This window comes from Euprymna scolopes, chromosome 18 (assembly GCF_053919585.1).
Source record: "Euprymna scolopes isolate OS-2025 chromosome 18, ASM5391958v1, whole genome shotgun sequence".
In the NCBI taxonomy this organism is placed as follows: Eukaryota; Metazoa; Mollusca; class Cephalopoda; order Sepiida; family Sepiolidae; genus Euprymna; species Euprymna scolopes.
The window spans coordinates 105980660-106006046 of record NC_136499.1 but is presented as its reverse complement, the minus strand read 5'-3'; the positions used below and the strand labels follow the sequence as shown (position 1 = coordinate 106006046).

General features: G+C 32.6%; 20 non-coding genes across 20 annotated transcripts; all 20 read left to right on the top strand.

The window, feature by feature from the left end:
- The first annotated feature begins 720 nt into the window (after positions 1-720).
- Trnak-cuu (transfer RNA lysine (anticodon CUU)) lies at positions 721-793 on the top strand. The gene has a single exon. It is a non-coding gene; the product is annotated as a tRNA-Lys (tRNA).
- Positions 794-1961: 1168 nt separating this feature from the next.
- Positions 1962-2034, top strand: Trnak-cuu (transfer RNA lysine (anticodon CUU)). Its single transcript has one exon. It is a non-coding gene; the product is annotated as a tRNA-Lys (tRNA).
- A 1171-nt stretch (positions 2035-3205) lies between these two features.
- Positions 3206-3278, top strand: Trnak-cuu (transfer RNA lysine (anticodon CUU)). The gene has a single exon. It is a non-coding gene; the product is annotated as a tRNA-Lys (tRNA).
- A 1166-nt stretch (positions 3279-4444) lies between these two features.
- Positions 4445-4517, top strand: Trnak-cuu (transfer RNA lysine (anticodon CUU)). Its single transcript has one exon. It is a non-coding gene; the product is annotated as a tRNA-Lys (tRNA).
- Positions 4518-5684: 1167 nt separating this feature from the next.
- Positions 5685-5757, top strand: Trnak-cuu (transfer RNA lysine (anticodon CUU)). The gene has a single exon. It is a non-coding gene; the product is annotated as a tRNA-Lys (tRNA).
- Positions 5758-6927: 1170 nt separating this feature from the next.
- Positions 6928-7000, top strand: Trnak-cuu (transfer RNA lysine (anticodon CUU)). Its single transcript has one exon. It is a non-coding gene; the product is annotated as a tRNA-Lys (tRNA).
- Positions 7001-8171: 1171 nt separating this feature from the next.
- On the top strand, positions 8172-8244 carry Trnak-cuu (transfer RNA lysine (anticodon CUU)). The gene has a single exon. It is a non-coding gene; the product is annotated as a tRNA-Lys (tRNA).
- Positions 8245-9412: 1168 nt separating this feature from the next.
- On the top strand, positions 9413-9485 carry Trnak-cuu (transfer RNA lysine (anticodon CUU)). The gene has a single exon. It is a non-coding gene; the product is annotated as a tRNA-Lys (tRNA).
- Positions 9486-10645: 1160 nt separating this feature from the next.
- On the top strand, positions 10646-10718 carry Trnak-cuu (transfer RNA lysine (anticodon CUU)). The gene has a single exon. It is a non-coding gene; the product is annotated as a tRNA-Lys (tRNA).
- Positions 10719-11887: 1169 nt separating this feature from the next.
- Positions 11888-11960, top strand: Trnak-cuu (transfer RNA lysine (anticodon CUU)). Its single transcript has one exon. It is a non-coding gene; the product is annotated as a tRNA-Lys (tRNA).
- Positions 11961-13129: 1169 nt separating this feature from the next.
- Positions 13130-13202, top strand: Trnak-cuu (transfer RNA lysine (anticodon CUU)). The gene has a single exon. It is a non-coding gene; the product is annotated as a tRNA-Lys (tRNA).
- Positions 13203-14373: 1171 nt separating this feature from the next.
- Trnak-cuu (transfer RNA lysine (anticodon CUU)) lies at positions 14374-14446 on the top strand. The gene has a single exon. It is a non-coding gene; the product is annotated as a tRNA-Lys (tRNA).
- A 1170-nt stretch (positions 14447-15616) lies between these two features.
- On the top strand, positions 15617-15689 carry Trnak-cuu (transfer RNA lysine (anticodon CUU)). Its single transcript has one exon. It is a non-coding gene; the product is annotated as a tRNA-Lys (tRNA).
- Positions 15690-16860: 1171 nt separating this feature from the next.
- Positions 16861-16933, top strand: Trnak-cuu (transfer RNA lysine (anticodon CUU)). The gene has a single exon. It is a non-coding gene; the product is annotated as a tRNA-Lys (tRNA).
- A 1171-nt stretch (positions 16934-18104) lies between these two features.
- Trnak-cuu (transfer RNA lysine (anticodon CUU)) lies at positions 18105-18177 on the top strand. The gene has a single exon. It is a non-coding gene; the product is annotated as a tRNA-Lys (tRNA).
- A 1171-nt stretch (positions 18178-19348) lies between these two features.
- On the top strand, positions 19349-19421 carry Trnak-cuu (transfer RNA lysine (anticodon CUU)). Its single transcript has one exon. It is a non-coding gene; the product is annotated as a tRNA-Lys (tRNA).
- Positions 19422-20592: 1171 nt separating this feature from the next.
- Positions 20593-20665, top strand: Trnak-cuu (transfer RNA lysine (anticodon CUU)). The gene has a single exon. It is a non-coding gene; the product is annotated as a tRNA-Lys (tRNA).
- Positions 20666-21835: 1170 nt separating this feature from the next.
- Trnak-cuu (transfer RNA lysine (anticodon CUU)) lies at positions 21836-21908 on the top strand. The gene has a single exon. It is a non-coding gene; the product is annotated as a tRNA-Lys (tRNA).
- Positions 21909-23078: 1170 nt separating this feature from the next.
- Trnak-cuu (transfer RNA lysine (anticodon CUU)) lies at positions 23079-23151 on the top strand. The gene has a single exon. It is a non-coding gene; the product is annotated as a tRNA-Lys (tRNA).
- A 1171-nt stretch (positions 23152-24322) lies between these two features.
- On the top strand, positions 24323-24395 carry Trnak-cuu (transfer RNA lysine (anticodon CUU)). The gene has a single exon. It is a non-coding gene; the product is annotated as a tRNA-Lys (tRNA).
- Positions 24396-25387: the final 992 nt, after the last annotated feature.

Genomic DNA, 25387 nt, shown 5'->3' with positions numbered 1-25387 from the left:
GCGCAGCATAAACACCCCCAACAACCCCATGTTAAAAACAGCTTTCGAGGTTCGGGGTGTTTATTCCGAAAGCTGTTTTTAACATGGGGAGGTTGTGCTTGAGGTGATTATAATACGCTGGGGTACGTCGTAAAAATTTTCCGATATTTCTCGTTCTAACTTAAGTAATAAACTAAAATAAAACCTTAAAATAAGTTAATACACACAAAAAAGTATCCAGGTAGGTAGAAGAGTAATTTATCTTGCTTATTGTAATATTTATTTATTATATATTTGTCTTGTATTTTATAATTTGTTTTATTTATTTATTTACTTTGGTCATGTTTAAAATGTCTGAATAGTTTATTATAAACTTTAGCAATAGGGAATATCACCATCGTAGTTATAACCATTTGAGAGTAAAGGCGAAATGGAGTGAAGAAAAGGAGAAGATATAGTGAATAAACGAGACCATTTTTTAAATTTTTTATTTTAGATTTTTGCATTTTTATTTAAAAACGCGGGACCAGTAGGTGACTGAACGGGACACACAGCTACTTTCTCGCAGTAAGGTAATGTTCCCTGGTTGGATTGATAAGTTTGTCAGCTATTCTTGCTGAGTGAGAAAACTGAACTGAAAGTTGAGAAAATATATTAGGTTTGTTTTCATCGTACAATAGTTAGGCGAGTGCCGTAATACTTATTGTATTGAAGTTAGTTAAGTAGATTGTGACTTCATCAGCCCGGCTAGCTCAGTCGGTAGAGCACGAGACTCTTAATCTCGGGGTCGTGGGTTCGAGCCCCACGTTGGGCGTATTCTTTTGTGCCATTTTCATGATATCTTGAAACAACATCAAAGAAAGATGAGGATAATAGTCCGCAATAAATAAAATGAATTAATAATACTCATCTCATTAATGAATTCTAATTCAGTAAAATATCATTCTAATGTGTTTTTATTAAAAAAACAAAACAAAAACAAAGAAAGAAAGAAAAAAAAAACATGTAAGATTACAACGAGAAAATAATGTCTTACGGTTAGCAAGTCACGTGTGGAGTCTAAATAATGGCTCCCAAATCAAAAATTACACAAAAAACGCAAGTAATACAAATATATAGTTCAGTTGAACACTACATTTTCATACAATTGGTTACAGTTATTAGCTTAGATTCTGTTTGATTTTCGATATTAAAGACATTATCGAAACTTCACGTAAGCGTCTAATGTGAACGATTTTTCGTATGTTTTACCACCTGCCTCAGCGCAGCATAAACACCCCCAACAACCCCATGTTAAAAACAGCTTTCGAGGTTCGGGGTGTTTATTCCGAAAGCTGTTTTTAACATGGGGAGGTTGTGCTTGAGGTGATTATAATACGCTGGGGTACGTCGTAAAAATTTTCCGATATTTCTCGTTCTAACTTAAGTAATAAACTAAAATAAAACCTTAAAATAAGTTAATACACACAAAAAAGTATCCAGGTAGGTAGAAGAGTAATTTATCTTGCTTATTGTAATATTTATTTATTATATATTTGTCTTGTATTTTATAATTTGTTTTATTTATTTATTTACTTTGGTCATGTTTAAAATGTCTGAATAGTTTATTATAAACTTTAGCAATAGGGAATATCACCATCGTAGTTATAACCATTTGAGAGTAAAGGCGAAATGGAGTGAAGAAAAGGAGAAGATATAGTGAATAAACGAGACCATTTTTTAAATTTTTTATTTTAGATTTTTGCATTTTTATTTAAAAACGCGGGACCAGTAGGTGACTGAACGGGACACACAGCTACTTTCTCGCAGTAAGGTAATGTTCCCTGGTTGGATTGATAAGTTTGTCAGCTATTCTTGCTGAGTGAGAAAACTGAACTGAAAGTTGAGAAAATATATTAGGTTTGTTTTCATCGTACAATAGTTAGGCGAGTGCCGTAATACTTATTGTATTGAAGTTAGTTAAGTAGATTGTGACTTCATCAGCCCGGCTAGCTCAGTCGGTAGAGCACGAGACTCTTAATCTCGGGGTCGTGGGTTCGAGCCCCACGTTGGGCGTATTCTTTTGTGCCATTTTCATGATATCTTGAAACAACATCAAAGAAAGATGAGGATAATAGTCCGCAATAAATAAAATGAATTAATAATACTCATCTCATTAATGAATTCTAATTCAGTAAAATATCATTCTAATGTGTTTTTATTAAAAAAAAACAAAACAAAAACAAAGAAAGAAAGAAAAAAAAACATGTAAGATTACAACGAGAAAATAATGTCTTACGTTAGCAAGTCACGTGTGGAGTCTAAATAATGGCTCCCAAATCAAAAATTACACAAAAAACCCAAGTAATACAAATATATAGTTCAGTTGAACACTACATTTTCATACAATTGGTTACAGTTATTAGCTTAGATTCTGTTTGATTTTCGATATTAAAGACATTATCGAAACTTCACGTAAGCGTCTAATGTGAACGATTTTTCGTATGTTTTACCACCTGCCTCAGCGCAGCATAAACACCCCCAACAACCCCATGTTAAAAACAGCTTTCGAGGTTTGGGTTGTTTATTCCGAAAGCTGTTTTTAACATGGGGAGGTTGTGCTTGAGGTGATTATAATACGCTGGGGTACGTCGTAAAAATTTTCCGATATTTCTCGTTCTAACTTAAGTAACAAACTAAAATAAAACCTTAAAATAAGTTAATACACACAAAAAAGTATCCAGGTAGGTAGAAGAGTAATTTATCTTGCTTATTGTAATATTTATTTATTATATATTTGTCTTGTATTTTATAATTTGTTTTATTTATTTATTTACTTTGGTCATGTTTCAAATGTCTGAATAGTTTATTATAAACTTTAGCAATAGGGAATATCACCATCGTAGTTATAACCATAGCTGGAGAGTAAAAGCGAAGTGGATAGAAGAAAAGGAGAAGATATAGTGAATAAACGAGACCATTTTTAAAATGTTTTGTTTTAGATTTTTGCATTTTTATTTAAAAACGCGGGACCAGTAGGTGACTGAACGGGACACACAGCTACTTTCTCGCAGTAAGGTAATGTTCCCTGGTTGGATTGATAAGTTTGTCAGCTATTCTTGCTGAGTGAGAAAACTGAACTGAAAGTTGAGAAAATATATTAGGTTTGTTTTCATCGTACAATAGTTAGGCGAGTGCCGTAATACTTACTGTATTGAAGTTAGTTAAGTAGATTGTGACTTCATCAGCCCGGCTAGCTCAGTCGGTAGAGCACGAGACTCTTAATCTCGGGGTCGTGGGTTCGAGCCCCACGTTGGGCGTATTCTTTTGTGCCATTTTCATGATATCTTGAAACAACATCAAAGAAAGATGAGGATAATAGTCCGCAATAAATAAAATGAATTAATAATACTCATCTCATTAATGAATTCTAATTCAGTAAAATATCATTCTAATGTGTTTTTATTAAAAAAACAAAACAAAAACAAAGAAAGAAAAAAAAAACATGTAAGATTACAACGAGAAAATAATGTCTTACGTTAGCAAGTCACGTGTGGAGTCTAAATAATGGCTCCCAAATCAAAAATTACACAAAAAACGCAAGTAATACAAATATATAGTTCAGTTGAACACTACATTTTCATACAATTGGTTACAGTTATAAGCTTAGATTCTGTTTGATTTTCGATATTAAAGACATTATCGAAACTTCACGTAAGCGTCTAATGTGAACGATTTTTCGTATGTTTTACCACCTGCCTCAGCGCAGCATAAACACCCCCAACAACCCCATGTTTAAAACAGCTTTCGAGGTTCAGGGTTTTTATTCCGAAAGCTGTTTTTAACATGGGGAGGTTGTGCTTGAGGTGATTATAATACGCTGGGGTACGTCGTAAAAATTTTCCGATATTTCTCGTTCTAACTTAAGTAATAAACTAAAATAAAACCTTAAAATAAGTTAATACACACAAAAAAGTATCCAGGTAGGTAGAAGAGTAATTTATCTTGCTTATTGTAATATTTATTTATTATATATTTGTCTTATATTTTATAATTTGTTTTATTTATTTATTTACTTTGGTCATGTTTAAAATGTCTGAATAGTTTATTATAAACTTTAGCAATAGGGAATATCTCCATCGTAGTTATAACCATAGCTGGAGAGTAAAAGCGAAATGGATAGAAGAAAAGGAGAAGATATAGTGAATAAACGAGACCATTTTTAAAATGTTTTGTTTTAGATTTTTGCATTTTTATTTAAAAACGCGGGACCAGTAGGTGACTGAACGGGACACACAGCTACTTTCTCGCAGTAAGGTAATGTTCCCTGGTTGGATTGATAAGTTTGTCAGCTATTCTTGCTGAGTGAGAAAACTGAACTGAAAGTTGAGAAAATATATTAGGTTTGTTTTCATCGTACAATAGTTAGGCGAGTGCCGTAATACTTATTGTATTGAAGTTAGTTAAGTAGATTGTGACTTCATCAGCCCGGCTAGCTCAGTCGGTAGAGCACGAGACTCTTAATCTCGGGGTCGTGGGTTCGAGCCCCACGTTGGGCGTATTCTTTTGTGTCATTTTCATGATATCTTGAAACAACATCAAAGAAAGATGAGGATAATAGTCCGCAATAAATAAAATGAATTAATAATACTCATCTCATTAATGAATTCTAATTCAGTAAAATATCATTCTAATGTGTTTTTATTAAAAAAAAAAAAAAAAAACAAAGAAAGAAAGAAAAAAAACATGTAAGATTACAACGAGAAAATAATGTCTTACGTTAGCAAGTCACATGTGGAGTCTAAATAATGGCTCCCAAATCAAAAATTACACAAAAAACGCAAGTAATACAAATATATAGTTCAGTTGAACACTACATTTTCATACAATTGGTTACAGTTATTAGCTTAGATTCTGTTTGATTTTCGATATTAAAGACATTATCGAAACTTCACGTAAGCGTCTAATGTGAACGATTTTTCGTATGTTTTACCACCTGCCTCAGCGCAGCAAAACACCCCCAACAACCCCATGTTAAAAACAGCTTTCGAGGTTTGGGTTGTTTATTCCGAAAGCTGTTTTTAACATGGGGAGGTTGTGCTTGAGGTGATTATAATACGCTGGGGTGCGTCGTAAAAATTTTCCGATATTTCTCGTTCTAACTTAAGTAATAAACTAAAATCAAACCTTAAAATAAGTTAATACACACAAAAAAGTATCCAGGTAGGTAGAAGAGTAATTTATCTTGCTTATTGTAATATTTATTTATTATATATTTGTCTTGTATTTTATAATTTGTTTTATTTATTTATTTACTTTGGTCATGTTTAAAATGTCTGAATAGTTTATTATAAACTTTAGCAATAGGGAATATCACCATCGTAGTTATAACCATAGCTGGAGAGTAAAAGCGAAGTGGATAGAAGAAAAGGAGAAGATATAGTGAATAAACGAGACCATTTTTAAAATGTTTTATTTTAGATTTTTGCATTTTTATTTAAAAACGCGGGACCAGTAGGTGACTGAACGGGACACACAGCTACTTTCTCGCAGTAAGGTAATGTTCCCTGGTTGGATTGATAAGTTTGTCAGCTATTCTTGCTGAGTGAGAAAACTGAACTGAAAGTTGAGAAAATATATTAGGTTTGTTTTCATCGTACAATAGTTAGGCGAGTGCCGTAATACTTATTGTATTGAAGTTAGTTAAGTAGATTGTGACTTCATCAGCCCGGCTAGCTCAGTCGGTAGAGCACGAGACTCTTAATCTCGGGGTCGTGGGTTCGAGCCCCACGTTGGGCGTATTCTTTTGTGCCATTTTCATGATATCTTGAAACAACATCAAAGAAAGATGAGGATAATAGTCCGCAATAAATAAAATGAATTAATAATACTCATCTCATTAATGAATTCTAATTCAGTAAAATATCATTCTAATGTGTTTTTATTAAAAAAACAAAACAAAAACAAAGAAAGAAAGAAAAAAAAACATGTAAGATTACAACGAGAAAATAATGTCTTACGGTTAGCAAGTCACGTGTGGAGTCTAAATAATGGCTCCCAAATCAAAAATTACACAAAAAACGCAAGTAATACAAATATATAGTTCAGTTGAACACTACATTTTCATACAATTGGTTACAGTTATTAGCTTAGATTCTGTTTGATTTTCGATATTAAAGACATTATCGAAACTTCACGTAAGCGTCTAATGTGAACGATTTTTCGTATGTTTTACCACCTGCCTCAGCGCAGCATAAACACCCCCAACAACCCCATGTTAAAAACAGCTTTCGAGGTTTGGGTTGTTTATTCCGAAAGCTGTTTTTAACATGGGGAGGTTGTGCTTGAGGTGATTATAATACGCTGGGGTACGTCGTAAAAATTTTCCGATATTTCTCGTTCTAACTTAAGTAATAAACTAAAATAAAACCTTAAAATAAGTAAATACACACAAAAAAGTATCCAGGTAAGTAGAAGAGTAATTTATCTTGCTTATTGTAATATTTATTTATTATATATTTGTCTTGTATTTTATAATTTGTTTTATTTATTTATTTACTTTGGTCATGTTTAAAATGTCTGAATAGTTTATTATAAACTTTAGCAATAGGGAATATCACCATCGTAGTTATAACCATAGCTGGAGAGTAAAAGCGAAGTGGATAGAAGAAAAGGAGAAGATATAGTGAATAAACGAGACCATTTTTAAAATGTTTTATTTTAGATTTTTGCATTTTTATTTAAAAACGCGGGACCAGTAGGTGACTGAACGGGACACACAGCTACTTTCTCGCAGTAAGGTAATGTTCCCTGGTTGGATTGATAAGTTTGTCAGCTATTCTTGCTGAGTGAGAAAACTGAACTGAAAGTTGAGAAAATATATTAGGTTTGTTTTCATCGTACAATAGTTAGGCGAGTGCCGTAATACTTATTGTATTGAAGTTAGTTAAGTAGATTGTGACTTCATCAGCCCGGCTAGCTCAGTCGGTAGAGCACGAGACTCTTAATCTCGGGGTCGTGGGTTCGAGCCCCACGTTGGGCGTATTCTTTTGTGCCATTTTCATGATATCTTGAAACAACATCAAAGAAAGATGAGGATAATAGTCCGCAATAAATAAAATGAATTAATAATACTCATCTCATTAATGAATTCTAATTCAGTAAAATATCATTCTAATGTGTTTTTATTAAAAAAAAACAAAACAAAAACAAAGAAAGAAAGAAAAAAAAACATGTAAGATTACAACGAGAAAATAATGTCTTACGTTAGCAAGTCACGTGTGGAGTCTAAATAATGGCTCCCAAATCAAAAATTACACAAAAAACCCAAGTAATACAAATATATAGTTCAGTTGAACACTACATTTTCATACAATTGGTTACAGTTATTAGCTTAGATTCTGTTTGATTTTCGATATTAAAGACATTATCGAAACTTCACGTAAGCGTCTAATGTGAACGATTTTTCGTATGTTTTACCACCTGCCTCAGCGCAGCATAAACACCCCCAACAACCCCATGTTAAAAACAGCTTTCGAGGTTTGGGTTGTTTATTCCGAAAGCTGTTTTTAACATGGGGAGGTTGTGCTTGAGGTGATTATAATACGCTGGGGTACGTCGTAAAAATTTTCCGATATTTCTCGTTCTAACTTAAGTAATAAACTAAAATAAAACCTTAAAATAAGTTAATACACACAAAAAAGTATCCAGGTAGGTAGAAGAGTAATTTATCTTGCTTATTGTAATATTTATTTATTATATATTTGTCTTGTATTTTATAATTTGTTTTATTTATTTATTTACTTTGGTCATGTTTCAAATGTCTGAATAGTTTATTATAAACTTTAGCAATAGGGAATATCACCATCGTAGTTATAACCATAGCTGGAGAGTAAAAGCGAAGTGGATAGAAGAAAAGGAGAAGATATAGTGAATAAACGAGACCATTTTTAAAATGTTTTGTTTTAGATTTTTGCATTTTTATTTAAAAACGCGGGACCAGTAGGTGACTGAACGGGACACACAGCTACTTTCTCGCAGTAAGGTAATGTTCCCTGGTTGGATTGATAAGTTTGTCAGCTATTCTTGCTGAGTGAGAAAACTGAACTGAAAGTTGAGAAAATATATTAGGTTTGTTTTCATCGTACAATAGTTAGGCGAGTGCCGTAATACTTATTGTATTGAAGTTAGTTAAGTAGATTGTGACTTCATCAGCCCGGCTACCTCAGTCGGTAGAGCACGAGACTCTTAATCTCGGGGTCGCGGGTTCGAGCCCCACGTTGGGCGTATTCTTTTGTGCCATTTTCATGATATCTTGAAACAACATCAAAGAAAGATGAGGATAATAGTCCGCAATAAATAAAATGAATTAATAATACTCATCTCATTAATGAATTCTAATTCAGTAAAATATCATTCTAATGTGTTTTTATTAAAAAAACAAAACAAAAACAAAGAAAGAAAGAAAAAAAAACATGTAAGATTACAACGAGAAAATAATGTCTTACGTTAGCAAGTCACGTGTGGAGTCTAAATAATGGCTCCCAAATCAAAAATTACACAAAAACGCAAGTAATACAAATATATAGTTCAGTTGAACACTACATTTTCATACAATTGGTTACAGTTATTAGCTTAGATTCTGTTTGATTTTCGATATTAAAGACATTATCGAAACTTCACGTAAGCGTCTAATGTGAACGATTTTTCGTATGTTTTACCACCTGCCTCAGCGCAGCATAAACACCCCCAACAACCCCATGTTAAAAACAGCTTTCGAGGTTCGGGGTGTTTATTCCGAAAGCTGTTTTTAACATGGGGAGGTTGTGCTTGAGGTGATTATAATACGCTGGGGTACGTCGTAAAAATTTTCCGATATTTCTCGTTCTAACTTAAGTAATAAACTAAAATAAAACCTTAAAATAAGTTAATACACACAAAAAAGTATCCAGGTAGGTAGAAGAGTAATTTATCTTGCTTATTGTAATATTTATTTATTATATATTTGTCTTATATTTTATAATTTGTTTTATTTATTTATTTACTTTGGTCATGTTTAAAATGTCTGAATAGTTTATTATAAACTTTAGCAATAGGGAATATCACCATCGTAGTTTTAACCATAGCTGGAGAGTAAAAGCGAAGTGGATAGAAGAAAAGGAGAAGATATAGTGAATAAACGAGACCATTTTTAAAATGTTTTATTTTAAATTTTTGCATTTTTATTTAAAAACGCGGGACCAGTAGGTGACTGAACGGGACACACAGCTACTTTCTCGCAGTAAGGTAATGTTCCCTGGTTGGATTGATAAGTTTGTCAGCTATTCTTGCTGAGTGAGAAAACTGAACTGAAAGTTGAGAAAATATATTAGGTTTGTTTTCATCGTACAATAGTTAGGCGAGTGCCGTAATACTTATTGTATTGAAGTTAGTTAAGTAGATTGTGACTTCATCAGCCCGGCTACCTCAGTCGGTAGAGCACGAGACTCTTAATCTCGGGGTCGTGGGTTCGAGCCCCACGTTGGGCGTATTCTTTTGTGCCATTTTAATATCTTGAAACAACATCAAAGAAAGATGAAGATAATAGTCCGCAATAAATAAAATGAATTAATAATACTCATCTCATTAATGAATTCTAATTCAGTAAAATATCATTCTAATGTGTTTTTATTAAAAAAACAAAACAAAAACAAAGAAAGAAAGAAAAAAAAACATGTAAGATTACAACGAGAAAATAATGTCTTACGTTAGCAAGTCACGTGTGGAGTCTAAATAATGGCTCCCAAATCAAAAATTACACAAAAAACGCAAGTAATACAAATATATAGTTCAGTTGAACACTACATTTTCATACAATTGGTTACAGTTATTAGCTTAGATTCTGTTTGATTTTCGATATTAAAGACATTATCGAAACTTCACGTAAGCGTCTAATGTGAACGATTTTTCGTATGTTTTACCACCTGCCTCAGCGCAGCATAAACACCCCCAACAACCCCATGTTAAAAACAGCTTTCGAGGTTCGGGGTGTTTATTCCGAAAGCTGTTTTTTAACATGGGGAGGTTGTGCTTGAGGTGATTATAATACGCTGGGGTATGTCGTAAAAATTTTCCGATATTTCTAACTTAAGTAATAAACTAAAATAAAACCTTAAAATAAGTTAATACACACAAAAAAGTATCCAGGTAGGTAGAAGAGTAATTTATCTTGCTTATTGTAATATTTATTTATTATATATTTGTCTTATATTTTATAATTTGTTTTATTTATTTATTTACTTTGGTCATGTTTAAAATGTCTGAATAGTTTATAATAACTTTAGCAATAGGGAATATCACCATCGTAGTTATAACCATAGCTGGAGAGTAAAGGCGAAATGGAGTGAAGAAAAGGAGAAGATATAGTGAATAAACGAGACCATTTTTTAAATTTTTTATTTTAGATTTTTGCATTTTTATTTAAAAACGCGGGACCAGTAGGTGACTGAACGGGACACACAGCTACTTTCTCGCAGTAAGGTAATGTTCCCTGGTTGGATTGATAAGTTTGTCAGCTATTCTTGCTGAGTGAGAAAACTGAACTGAAAGTTGAGAAAATATATTAGGTTTGTTTTCATCGTACAATAGTTAGGCGAGTGCCGTAATACTTATTGTATTGAAGTTAGTTAAGTAGATTGTGACTTCATCAGCCCGGCTAGCTCAGTCGGTAGAGCACGAGACTCTTAATCTCGGGGTCGTGGGTTCGAGCCCGACGTTGGGTGTATTCTTTTGTGCCATTTTCATGATATCTTGAAACAACATCAAAGAAAGATGAGGATAATAGTCCGCAATAAATAAAATGAATTAATAATACTCATCTCATTAATGAATTCTAATTCAGTAAAATATCATTCTAATGTGTTTTTATTAAAAAAACAAAACAAAAACAAAGAAAGAAAGAAAAAAAAACATGTAAGATTACAACGAGAAAATAATGTCTTACGTTAGCAAGTCACGTGTGGAGTCTAAATAATGGCTCCCAAATCAAAAATTACACAAAAAACGCAAGTAATACAAATATATAGTTCAGTTGAACACTACATTTTCATACAATTGGTTACAGTTATTAGCTTAGATTCTGTTTGATTTTCGATATTAAAGACATTATCGAAACTTCACGTAAGCGTCTAATGTGAACGATTTTTCGTATGTTTTACCACCTGCCTCAGCGCAGCATAAACACCCCCAACAACCCCATGTTAAAAACAGCTTTCGAGGTTCGGGGTGTTTATTCCGAAAGCTGTTTTTAACATGGGGAGGTTGTGCTTGAGGTGATTATAATACGCTGGGGTACGTCGTAAAAATTTTCCGATATTTCTCGTTCTAACTTAAGTAATAAACTAAAATAAAACCTTAAAATAAGTTAATACACACAAAAAAGTATCCAGGTAGGTAGAAGAGTAATTTATCTTGCTTATTGTAATATTTATTTATTATATATTTGTCTTATATTTTATAATTTGTTTTATTTATTTATTTACTTTGGTCATGTTTAAAATGTCTGAATAGTTTATTATAAACTTTAGCAATAGGGAATATCACCATCGTAGTTATAACCATAGCTGGAGAGTAAAAGCGAAGTGGATAGAAGAAAAGGAGAAGATATAGTGAATAAACGAGACCATTTTTAAAATGTTTTGTTTTAGATTTTTGCATTTTTATTTAAAAACGCGGGACCAGTAGGTGACTGAACGGGACACACAGCTACTTTCTCGCAGTAAGGTAATGTTCCCTGGTTGGATTGATAAGTTTGTCAGCTATTCTTGCTGAGTGAGAAAACTGAACTGAAAGTTGAGAAAATATATTAGGTTTGTTTTCATCGTACAATAGTTAGGCGAGTGCCGTAATACTTATTGTATTGAAGTTAGTTAAGTAGATTGTGACTTCATCAGCCCGGCTAGCTCAGTCGGTAGAGCACGAGACTCTTAATCTCGGGGTCGTGGGTTCGAGCCCCACGTTGGGCGTATTCTGTTGTGTCATTTTCATGATATCTTGAAACAACATCAAAGAAAGATGAGGATAATAGTCCGCAATAAATAAAATGAATTAATAATACTCATCTCATTAATGAATTCTAATTCAGTAAAATATCATTCTAATGTGTTTTTATTAAAAAAAAAAAAAAAAAACAAAGAAAGAAAGAAAAAAAAACATGTAAGATTACAACGAGAAAATAATGTCTTACGTTAGCAAGTCACGTGTGGAGTCTAAATAATGGCTCCCAAATCAAAAATTACACAAAAAACGCAAGTAATACAAATATATAGTTCAGTTGAACACTACATTTTCATACAATTGGTTACAGTTATTAGCTTAGATTCTGTTTGATTTTCGATATTAAAGACATTATCGAAACTTCACGTAAGCGTCTAATGTGAACGATTTTTCGTATGTTTTACCACCTGCCTCAGCGCAGCATAAACACCCCCAACAACCCCATGTTAAAAACAGCTTTCGAGGTTCGGGGTGTTTATTCCGAAAGCTGTTTTTAACATGGGGAGGTTGTGCTTGAGGTGATTATAATACGCTGGGGTACGTCGTAAACATTTTCCGATATTTCTCGTTCTAACTTAAGTAATAAACTAAAATAAAACCTTAAAATAAGTTAATACACACAAAAAAGTATCCAGGTAGGTAGAAGAGTAATTTATCTTGCTTATTGTAATATTTATTTATTATATATTTATCTTGTATTTTATAATTTGGTTTATTTATTTATTTACTTTGGTCATGTTTAAAATGTCTGAATAGTTTATTATAAACTTTAGCAATAGGGAATATCACCATCGTAGTTATAACCATAGCTGGAGAGTAAAAGCGAAGTGGATAGAAGAAAAGGAGAAGATATAGTGAATAAACGAGACCATTTTTAAAATGTTTTATTTTAGATTTTTGCATTTTTATTTAAAAACGCGGGACCAGTAGGTGACTGAACGGGACACACAGCTACTTTCTCGCAGTAAGGTAATGTTCCCTGGTTGGATTGATAAGTTTGTCAGCTATTCTTGCTGAGTGAGAAAACTGAACTGAAAGTTGAGAAAATATATTAGGTTTGTTTTCATCGTACAATAGTTAGGCGAGTGCCGTAATACTTATTGTATTGAAGTTAGTTAAGTAGATTGTGACTTCATCAGCCCGGCTAGCTCAGTCGGTAGAGCACGAGACTCTTAATCTTGGGGTCGTGGGTTCGAGCCCCACGTTGGGCGTATTCTTTTGTGCCATTTTCATGATATCTTGAAACAACATCAAAGAAAGATGAGGATAATAGTCCGCAATAAATAAAATGAATTAATAATACTCATCTCATTAATGAATTCTAATTCAGTAAAATATCATTCTAATGTGTTTTTATTAAAAAAAAACAAAACAAAAACAAAGAAAGAAAGAAAAAAAAACATGTAAGATTACAACGAGAAAATAATGTCTTACGTTAGCAAGTCACGTGTGGAGTCTAAATAATGGCTCCCAAATCAAAAATTACACAAAAAACGCAAGTAATACAAATATATAGTTCAGTTGAACACTACATTTTCATACAATTGGTTACAGTTATTAGCTTAGATTCTGTTTGATTTTCGATATTAAAGACATTATCGAAACTTCACGTAAGCGTCTAATGTGAACGATTTTTCGTATGTTTTACCACCTGCCTCAGCGCAGCATAAACACCCCCAACAACCCCATGTTAAAAACAGCTTTCGAGGTTCGGGGTGTTTATTCCGAAAGCTGTTTTTAACATGGGGAGGTTGTGCTTGAGGTGATTATAATACGCTGGGGTACGTCGTAAACATTTTCCGATATTTCTCGTTCTAACTTAAGTAATAAACTAAAATAAAACCTTAAAATAAGTTAATACACACAAAAAAGTATCCAGGTAGGTAGAAGAGTAATTTATCTTGCTTATTGTAATATTTATTTATTATATATTTGTCTTATATTTTATAATTTGTTTTATTTATTTATTTACTTTGGTCATGTTTAAAATGTCTGAATAATTTATTATAAACTTTAGCAATAGGGAATATCACCATCGTAGTTATAACCATAGCTGGAGAGTAAAAGCGAAGTGGATAGAAGAAAAGGAGAAGATATAGTGAATAAACGAGACCATTTTTTAAATTTTTTATTTTAGATTTTTGCATTTTTATTTAAAAACGCGGGACCAGTAGGTGACTGAACGGGACACACAGCTACTTTCTCGCAGTAAGGTAATGTTCCCTGGTTGGATTGATAAGTTTGTCAGCTATTCTTGCTGAGTGAGAAAACTGAACTGAAAGTTGAGAAAATATATTAGGTTTGTTTTCATCGTACAATAGTTAGGCGAGTGCCGTAATACTTATTGTATTGAAGTTAGTTAAGTAGATTGTGACTTCATCAGCCCGGCTAGCTCAGTCGGTAGAGCACGAGACTCTTAATCTCGGGGTCGTGGGTTCGAGCCCCACGTTGGGCGTATTCTTTTGTGCCATTTTCATGATATCTTGAAACAACATCAAAGAAAGATGAGGATAATAGTCCGCAATAAATAAAATGAATTAATAATACTCATCTCATTAATGAATTCTAATTCAGTAAAATATCATTCTAATGTGTTTTTATTAAAAAAAAACAAAACAAAAACAAAGAAAGAAAGAAAAAAAACATGTAAGATTACAACGAGAAAATAATGTCTTACGTTAGCAAGTCACGTGTGGAGTCTAAATAATGGCTCCCAAATCAAAAATTACACAAAAAACGCAAGTAATACAAATATATAGTTCAGTTGAACACTACATTTTCATACAATTGGTTACAGTTATTAGCTTAGATTCTGTTTGATTTTCGATATTAAAGACATTATCGAAACTTCACGTAAGCGTCTAATGTGAACGATTTTTCGTATGTTTTACCACCTGCCTCAGCGCAGCATAAACACCCCCAACAACCCCATGTTAAAAACAGCTTTCGAGGTTTGGGTTGTTTATTCCGAAAGCTGTTTTTAACATGGGGAGGTTGTGCTTGAGGTGATTATAATACGCTGGGGTACGTCGTAAAAATTTTCCGATATTTCTCGTTCTAACTTAAGTAATAAACTAAAATAAAACCTTAAAATAAGTTAATACACACAAAAAAGTATCCAGGTAGGTAGAAGAGTAATTTATCTTGCTTATTGTAATATTTATTTATTATATATTTATCTTGTATTTTATAATTTGTTTTATTTATTTATTTACTTTGGTCATGTTTAAAATGTCTGAATAGTTTATTATAAACTTTAGCAATAGGGAATATCACCATCGTAGTTATAACCATAGCTGGAGAGTAAAAGCGAAGTGGATAGAAGAAAAGGAGAAGATATAGTGAATAAACGAGACCATTTTTAAAATGTTTTATTTTAGATTTTTGCATTTTTATTTAAAAACGCGGGACCAGTAGGTGACTGAACGGGACACACAGCTACTTTCTCGCAGTAAGGTAATGTTCCCTGGTTGGATTGATAAGTTTGTCAGCTATTCTTGCTGAGTGAGAAAACTGAACTGAAAGTTGAGAAAATATATTAGGTTTGTTTTCATCGTACAATAGTTAGGCGAGTGCCGTAATACTTATTGTATTGAAGTTAGTTAAGTAGATTGTGACTTCATCAGCCCGGCTAGCTCAGTCGGTAGAGCACGAGACTCTTAATCTCGGGGTCGTGGGTTCGAGCCCCACGTTGGGCGTATTCTTTTGTGCCATTTTCATGATATCTTGAAACAACATCAAAGAAAGATGAGGATAATAGTCCGCAATAAATAAAATGAATTAATAATACTCATCTCATTAATGAATTCTAATTCAGTAAAATATCATTCTAATGTGTTTTTATTAAAAAAAAACAAAACAAAAACAAAGAAAGAAAGAAAAAAAACCATGTAAGATTACAACGAGAAAATAATGTCTTACGTTAGCAAGTCACGTGTGGAGTCTAAATAATGGCTCCCAAATCAAAAATTACACAAAAAACGCAAGTAATACAAATATATAGTTCAGTTGAACACTACATTTTCCTACAATTGGTTACAGTTATTAGCTTAGATTCTGTTTGATTTTCGATATTAAAGACATTATCGAAACTTCACGTAAGCGTCTAATGTGAACGATTTTTCGTATGTTTTACCACCTGCCTCAGCGCAGCATAAACACCCCCAACAACCCCATGTTAAAAACAGCTTTCGAGGTTTGGGTTGTTTATTCCGAAAGCTGTTTTTAACATGGGGAGGTTGTGCTTGAGGTGATTATAATACGCTGGGGTACGTCGTAAAAATTTTCCGATATTTCTCGTTCTAACTTAAGTAATAAACTAAAATAAAACCTTAAAATAAGTTAATACACACAAAAAAGTATCCAGGTAGGTAGAAGAGTAATTTATCTTGCTTATTGTAATATTTATTTATTATATATTTATCTTGTATTTTATAATTTGTTTTATTTATTTATTTACTTTGGTCATGTTTAAAATGTCTGAATAGTTTATTATAAACTTTAGCAATAGGGAATATCACCATCGTAGTTATAACCATAGCTGGAGAGTAAAAGCGAAGTGGATAGAAGAAAAGGAGAAGATATAGTGAATAAACGAGACCATTTTTAAAATGTTTTATTTTAGATTTTTGCATTTTTATTTAAAAACGCGGGACCAGTAGGTGACTGAACGGGACACACAGCTACTTTCTCGCAGTAAGGTAATGTTCCCTGGTTGGATTGATAAGTTTGTCAGCTATTCTTGCTGAGTGAGAAAACTGAACTGAAAGTTGAGAAAATATATTAGGTTTGTTTTCATCGTACAATAGTTAGGCGAGTGCCGTAATACTTATTGTATTGAAGTTAGTTAAGTAGATTGTGACTTCATCAGCCCGGCTAGCTCAGTCGGTAGAGCACGAGACTCTTAATCTCGGGGTCGTGGGTTCGAGCCCCACGTTGGGCGTATTCTTTTGTGCCATTTTCATGATATCTTGAAACAACATCAAAGAAAGATGAGGATAATAGTCCGCAATAAATAAAATGAATTAATAATACTCATCTCATTAATGAATTCTAATTCAGTAAAATATCATTCTAATGTGTTTTTATTAAAAAAAAACAAAACAAAAACAAAGAAAGAAAGAAAAAAAAACATGTAAGATTACAACGAGAAAATAATGTCTTACGTTAGCAAGTCACGTGTGGAGTCTAAATAATGGCTCCCAAATCCAAAATTACACAAAAAACGCAAGTAATACAAATATATAGTTCAGTTGAACACTACATTTTCATACAATTGGTTACAGTTATTAGCTTAGATTCTGTTTGATTTTCGATATTAAAGACATTATCGAAACTTCACGTAAGCGTCTAATGTGAACGATTTTTCGTATGTTTTACCACCTGCCTCAGCGCAGCATAAACACCCCCTACAACCCCATGTTAAAAACAGCTTTCGAGGTTCGGGGTGTTTATTCCGAAAGCTGTTTTTAACATGGGGAGGTTGTGCTTGAGGTGATTATAATACGCTGGGGTACGTCGTAAACATTTTCCGATATTTCTCGTTCTAACTTAAGTAATAAACTAAAATAAAACCTTAAAATAAGTTAATACACACAAAAAAGTATCCAGGTAGGTAGAAGAGTAATTTATCTTGCTTATTGTAATATTTATTTATTATATATTTGTCTTATATTTTATAATTTGTTTTATTTATTTATTTACTTTGGTCATGTTTAAAATGTCTGAATAATTTATTATAAACTTTAGCAATAGGGAATATCACCATCGTAGTTATAACCATAGCTGGAGAGTAAAAGCGAAGTGGATAGAAGAAAAGGAGAAGATATAGTGAATAAACGAGACCATTTTTTAAATTTTTTATTTTAGATTTTTGCATTTTTATTTAAAAACGCGGGACCAGTAGGTGACTGAACGGGACACACAGCTACTTTCTCGCAGTAAGGTAATGTTCCCTGGTTGGATTGATAAGTTTGTCAGCTATTCTTGCTGAGTGAGAAAACTGAACTGAAAGTTGAGAAAATATATTAGGTTTGTTTTCATCGTACAATAGTTAGGCGAGTGCCGTAATACTTATTGTATTGAAGTTAGTTAAGTAGATTGTGACTTCATCAGCCCGGCTAGCTCAGTCGGTAGAGCACGAGACTCTTAATCTCGGGGTCGTGGGTTCGAGCCCCACGTTGGGCGTATTCTTTTGTGCCATTTTCATGATATCTTGAAACAACATCAAAGAAAGATGAGGATAATAGTCCGCAATAAATAAAATGAATTAATAATACTCATCTCATTAATGAATTCTAATTCAGTAAAATATCATTCTAATGTGTTTTTATTAAAAAAAAACAAAACAAAAACAAAGAAAGAAAGAAAAAAAACCATGTAAGATTACAACGAGAAAATAATGTCTTACGTTAGCAAGTCACGTGTGGAGTCTAAATAATGGCTCCCAAATCCAAAATTACACAAAAAACGCAAGTAATACAAATATATAGTTCAGTTGAACACTACATTTTCATACAATTGGTTACAGTTATTAGCTTAGATTCTGTTTGATTTTCGATATTAAAGACATTATCGAAACTTCACGTAAGCGTCTAATGTGAACGATTTTTCGTATGTTTTACCACCTGCCTCAGCGCAGCATAAACACCCCCAACAACCCCATGTTAAAAACAGCTTTCGAGGTTCGGGGTGTTTATTCCGAAAGCTGTTTTTAACATGGAGAGGTTGTGCTTGAGGTGATTATAATACGCTGGGGTACGTCGTAAACATTTTCCGATATTTCTCGTTCTAACTTAAGTAATAAACTAAAATAAAACCTTAAAATAAGTTAATACACACAAAAAAGTATCCAGGTAGGTAGAAGAGTAATTTATCTTGCTTATTGTAATATTTATTTATTATATATTTGTCTTGTATTTTATAATTTGTTTTATTTATTTATTTACTTTGGTCATGTTTAAAATGTCTGAATAGTTTATTATAAACTTTAGCAATAGGGAATATCACCATCGTAGTTATAACCATAGCTGGAGAGTAAAAGCGAAGTGGATAGAAGAAAAGGAGAAGATAGAGTGAATAAACGAGACCATTTTTTAAATTTTTTATTTTAGATTTTTGCATTTTTATTTAAAAACGCGGGACCAGTAGGTGACTGAACGGGACACACAGCTACTTTCTCGCAGTAAGGTAATGTTCCCTGGTTGGATTGATAAGTTTGTCAGCTATTCTTGCTGAGTGAGAAAACTGAACTGAAAGTTGAGAAAATATATTAGGTTTGTTTTCATCGTACAATAGTTAGGCGAGTGCCGTAATACTTATTGTATTGAAGTTAGTTAAGTAGATTGTGACTTCATCAGCCCGGCTAGCTCAGTCGGTAGAGCACGAGACTCTTAATCTCGGGGTCGTGGGTTCGAGCCCCACGTTGGGCGTATTCTTTTGTGCCATTTTCATGATATCTTGAAACAACATCAAAGAAAGATGAGGATAATAGTCCGCAATAAATAAAATGAATTAATAATACTCATCTCATTAATGAATTCTAATTCAGTAAAATATCATTCTAATGTGTTTTTATTAAAAAAAAACAAAACAAAAACAAAGAAAGAAAGAAAAAAAACCATGTAAGATTACAACGAGAAAATAATGTCTTACGTTAGCAAGTCACGTGTGGAGTCTAAATAATGGCTCCCAAATCAAAAATTACACAAAAAACGCAAGTAATACAAATATATAGTTCAGTTGAACACTACATTTTCATACAATTGGTTACAGTTATTAGCTTAGATTCTGTTTGATTTTCGATATTAAAGACATTATCGAAACTTCACGTAAGCGTCTAATGTGAACGATTTTTCGTATGTTTTACCACCTGCCTCAGCGCAGCATAAACACCCCCAACAACCCCATGTTAAAAACAGCTTTCGAGGTTCGGGGTGTTTATTCCGAAAGCTGTTTTTAACATGGGGAGGTTGTGCTTGAGGTGATTATAATACGCTGGGGTACGTCGTAAACATTTTCCGATATTTCTCGTTCTAACTTAAGTAATAAACTAAAATAAAACCTTAAAATAAGTTAATACACACAAAAAAGTATCCAGGTAGGTAGAAGAGTAATTTATCTTGCTTATTGTAATATTTATTTATTATATATTTGTCTTATATTTTATAATTTGTTTTATTTATTTATTTACTTTGGTCATGTTTAAAATGTCTGAATAGTTTATTATAAACTTTAGCAATAGGGAATATCACCATCGTAGTTATAACCATAGCTGTAGAGTAAAAGCGAAGTGGATAGAAGAAAAGGAGAAGATATAGTGAATAAACGAGACCATTTTTAAAATGTTTTATTTTAGATTTTTGCATTTTTATTTAAAAACGCGGGACCAGTAGGTGACTGAACGGGACACACAGCTACTTTCTCGCAGTAAGGTAATGTTCCCTGGTTGGATTGATAAGTTTGTCAGCTATTCTTGCTGAGTGAGAAAACTGAACTGAAAGTTGAGAAAATATATTAGGTTTGTTTTCATCGTACAATAGTTAGGCGAGTGCCGTAATACTTATTGTATTGAAGTTAGTTAAGTAGATTGTGACTTCATCAGCCCGGCTAGCTCAGTCGGTAGAGCACGAGACTCTTAATCTCGGGGTCGTGGGTTCGAGCCCCACGTTGGGCGTATTCTTTTGTGCCATTTTCATGATATCTTGAAACAACATCAAAGAAAGATGAGGATAATAGTCCGCAATAAATAAAATGAATTAATAATACTCATCTCATTAATGAATTCTAATTCAGTAAAATATCATTCTAATGTGTTTTTATTAAAAAAAACAAAACAAAAACAAAGAAAGAAAGAAAAAAAAACATGTAAGATTACAACGAGAAAATAATGTCTTACGTTAGCAAGTCACGTGTGGAGTCTAAATAATGGCTCCCAAATCAAAAATTACACAAAAAACGCAAGTAATACAAATATATAGTTCAGTTGAACACTACATTTTCATACAATTGGTTACAGTTATTAGCTTAGATTCTGTTTGATTTTCGATATTAAAGACATTATCGAAACTTCACGTAAGCGTCTAATGTGAACGATTTTTCGTATGTTTTACCACCTGCCTCAGCGCAGCATAAACACCCCCAACAACCCCATGTTAAAAACAGCTTTCGAGGTTTGGGTTGTTTATTCCGAAAGCTGTTTTTAACATGGGGAGGTTGTGCTTGAGGTGATTATAATACGCTGGGGTACGTCGTAAAAATTTTCCGATATTTCTCGTTCTAACTTAAGTAATAAACTAAAATAAAACCTTAAAATAAGTTAATACACACAAAAAAGTATCCAGGTAGGTAGAAGAGTAATTTATCTTGCTTATTGTAATATTTATTTATTATATATTTGTCTTATATTTTATAATTTGTTTTATTTATTTATTTACTTTGGTCATGTTTAAAATGTCTGAATAATTTATTATAAACTTTAGCAATAGGGAATATCACCATCGTAGTTATAACCATAGCTGGAGAGTAAAAGCGAAGTGGATAGAAGAAAAGGAGAAGATATAGTGAATAAACGAGACCATTTTTTAAATTTTTTATTTTAGATTTTTGCATTTTTATTTAAAAACGCGGGACCAGTAGGTGACTGAACGGGACACACAGCTACTTTCTCGCAGTAAGGTAATGTTCCCTGGTTGGATTGATAAGTTTGTCAGCTATTCTTGCTGAGTGAGAAAACTGAACTGAAAGTTGAGAAAATATATTAGGTTTGTTTTCATCGTACAATAGTTAGGCGAGTGCCGTAATACTTATTGTATTGAAGTTAGTTAAGTAGATTGTGACTTCATCAGCCCGGCTAGCTCAGTCGGTAGAGCACGAGACTCTTAATCTCGGGGTCGTGGGTTCGAGCCCCACGTTGGGCGTATTCTTTTGTGCCATTTTCATGATATCTTGAAACAACATCAAAGAAAGATGAGGATAATAGTCCGCAATAAATAAAATGAATTAATAATACTCATCTCATTAATGAATTCTAATTCAGTAAAATATCATTCTAATGTGTTTTTATTAAAAAAAAACAAAACAAAAACAAAGAAAGAAAGAAAAAAAACATGTAAGATTACAACGAGAAAATAATGTCTTACGTTAGCAAGTCACGTGTGGAGTCTAAATAATGGCTCCCAAATCAAAAATTACACAAAAAACGCAAGTAATACAAATATATAGTTCAGTTGAACACTACATTTTCATACAATTGGTTACAGTTATTAGCTTAGATTCTGTTTGATTTTCGATATTAAAGACATTATCGAAACTTCACGTAAGCGTCTAATGTGAACGATTTTTCGTATGTTTTACCACCTGCCTCAGCGCAGCATAAACACCCCCAACAACCCCATGTTAAAAACAGCTTTCGAGGTTTGGGTTGTTTATTCCGAAAGCTGTTTTTAACATGGGGAGGTTGTGCTTGAGGTGATTATAATACGCTGGGGTACGTCGTAAAAATTTTCCGATATTTCTCGTTCTAACTTTAGTAATAAACTAAAATAAAACCTTAAAATAAGTTAATACACACAAAAAAGTATCCAGGTAGGTAGAAGAGTAATTTATCTTGCTTATTGTAATATTTATTTATTATATATTTGTCTTATATTTTATAATTTGTTTTATTTATTTATTTACTTTGGTCATGTTTAAAATGTCTGAATAATTTATTATAAACTTTAGCAATAGGGAATATCACCATCGTAGTTATAACCATAGCTGGAGAGTAAAAGCGAAGTGGATAGAAGAAAAGGAGAAGATAGAGTGAATAAACGAGACCATTTTTTAAATTTTTTATTTTAGATTTTTGCATTTTTATTTAAAAACGCGGGACCAGTAGGTGACTGAACGGGACACACAGCTACTTTCTCGCAGTAAGGTAATGTTCCCTGGTTGGATTGATAAGTTTGTCAGCTATTCTTGCTGAGTGAGAAAACTGAACTGAAAGTTGAGAAAATATATTAGGTTTGTTTTCATCGTACAATAGTTAGGCGAGTGCCGTAATACTTATTGTATTGAAGTTAGTTAAGTAGATTGTGACTTCATCAGCCCGGCTAGCTCAGTCGGTAGAGCACGAGACTCTTAATCTCGGGGTCGTGGGTTCGAGCCCCACGTTGGGCGTATTCTTTTGTGCCATTTTCATGATATCTTGAAACAACATCAAAGAAAGATGAGGATAATAGTCCGCAATAAATAAAATGAATTAATAATACTCATCTCATTAATGAATTCTAATTCAGTAAAATATCATTCTAATGTGTTTTTATTAAAAAAAAACAAAACAAAAACAAAGAAAGAAAGAAAAAAAAACATGTAAGATTACAACGAGAAAATAATGTCTTACGTTAGCAAGTCACGTGTGGAGTCTAAATAATGGCTCCCAAATCAAAAATTACACAAAAAACGCAAGTAATACAAATATATAGTTCAGTTGAACACTACATTTTCATACAATTGGTTACAGTTATTAGCTTAGATTCTGTTTGATTTTCGATATTAAAGACATTATCGAAACTTCACGTAAGCGTCTAATGTGAACGATTTTTCGTATGTTTTACCACCTGCCTCAGCGCAGCATAAACACCCCCAACAACCCCATGTTAAAAACAGCTTTCGAGGTTTGGGTTGTTTATTCCGAAAGCTGTTTTTAACATGGGGAGGTTGTGCTTGAGGTGATTATAATACGCTGGGGTACGTCGTAAAAATTTTCCGATATTTCTCGTTCTAACTTAAGTAATAAACTAAAATAAAACCTTAAAATAAGTTAATACACACAAAAAAGTATCCAGGTAGGTAGAAGAGTAATTTATCTTGCTTATTGTAATATTTATTTATTATATATTTGTCTTATATTTTATAATTTGTTTTATTTATTTATTTACTTTGGTCATGTTTAAAATGTCTGAATAATTTATTATAAACTTTAGCAATAGGGAATATCACCATCGTAGTTATAACCATAGCTGGAGAGTAAAAGCGAAGTGGATAGAAGAAAAGGAGAAGATATAGTGAATAAACGAGACCATTTTTTAAATTTTTTATTTTAGATTTTTGCATTTTTATTTAAAAACGCGGGACCAGTAGGTGACTAAACGGGACACACAGCTACTTTCTCGCAGTAAGGTAATGTTCCCTGGTTGGATTGATAAGTTTGTCAGCTATTCTTGCTGAGTGAGAAAACTGAACTGAAAGTTGAGAAAATATATTAGGTTTGTTTTCATCGTACAATAGTTAGGCGAGTGCCGTAATACTTATTGTATTGAAGTTAGTTAAGTAGATTGTGACTTCATCAGCCCGGCTAGCTCAGTCGGTAGAGCACGAGACTCTTAATCTCGGGGTCGTGGGTTCGAGCCCCACGTTGGGCGTATTCTTTTGTGCCATTTTCATGATATCTTGAAACAACATCAAAGAAAGATGAGGATAATAGTCCGCAATAAATAAAATGAATTAATAATACTCATCTCATTAATGAATTCTAATTCAGTAAAATATCATTCTAATGTGTTTTTATTAAAAAAAAACAAAACAAAAACAAAGAAAGAAAGAAAAAAAAACATGTAAGATTACAACGAGAAAATAATGTCTTACGTTAGCAAGTCACGTGTGGAGTCTAAATAATGGCTCCCAAATCAAAAATTACACAAAAAACGCAAGTAATACAAATATATAGTTCAGTTGAACACTACATTTTCATACAATTGGTTACAGTTATTAGCTTAGATTCTGTTTGATTTTCGATATTAAAGACATTATCGAAACTTCACGTAAGCGTCTAATGTGAACGATTTTTCGTATGTTTTACCACCTGCCTCAGCGCAGCATAAACACCCCCAACAACCCCATGTTAAAAACAGCTTTCGAGGTTTGGGTTGTTTATTCCGAAAGCTGTTTTTAACATGGGGAGGTTGTGCTTGAGGTGATTATAATACGCTGGGGTACGTCGTAAAAATTTTCCGATATTTCTCGTTCTAACTTAAGTAATAAACTAAAATAAAACCTTAAAATAAGTTAATACACACAAAAAAGTATCCAGGTAGGTAGAAGAGTAATTTATCTTGCTTATTGTAATATTTATTTATTATATATTTGTCTTATATTTTATAATTTGTTTTATTTATTTATTTACTTTGGTCATGTTTAAAATGTCTGAATAATTTATTATAAACTTTAGCAATAGGGAATATCACCATCGTAGTTATAACCATAGCTGGAGAGTAAAAGCGAAGTGGATAGAAGAAAAGGAGAAGATATAGTGAATAAACGAGACCATTTTTTAAATTTTTTATTTTAGATTTTTGCATTTTTATTTAAAAACGCGGGACCAGTAGGTGACTGAACGGGACACACAGCTACTTTC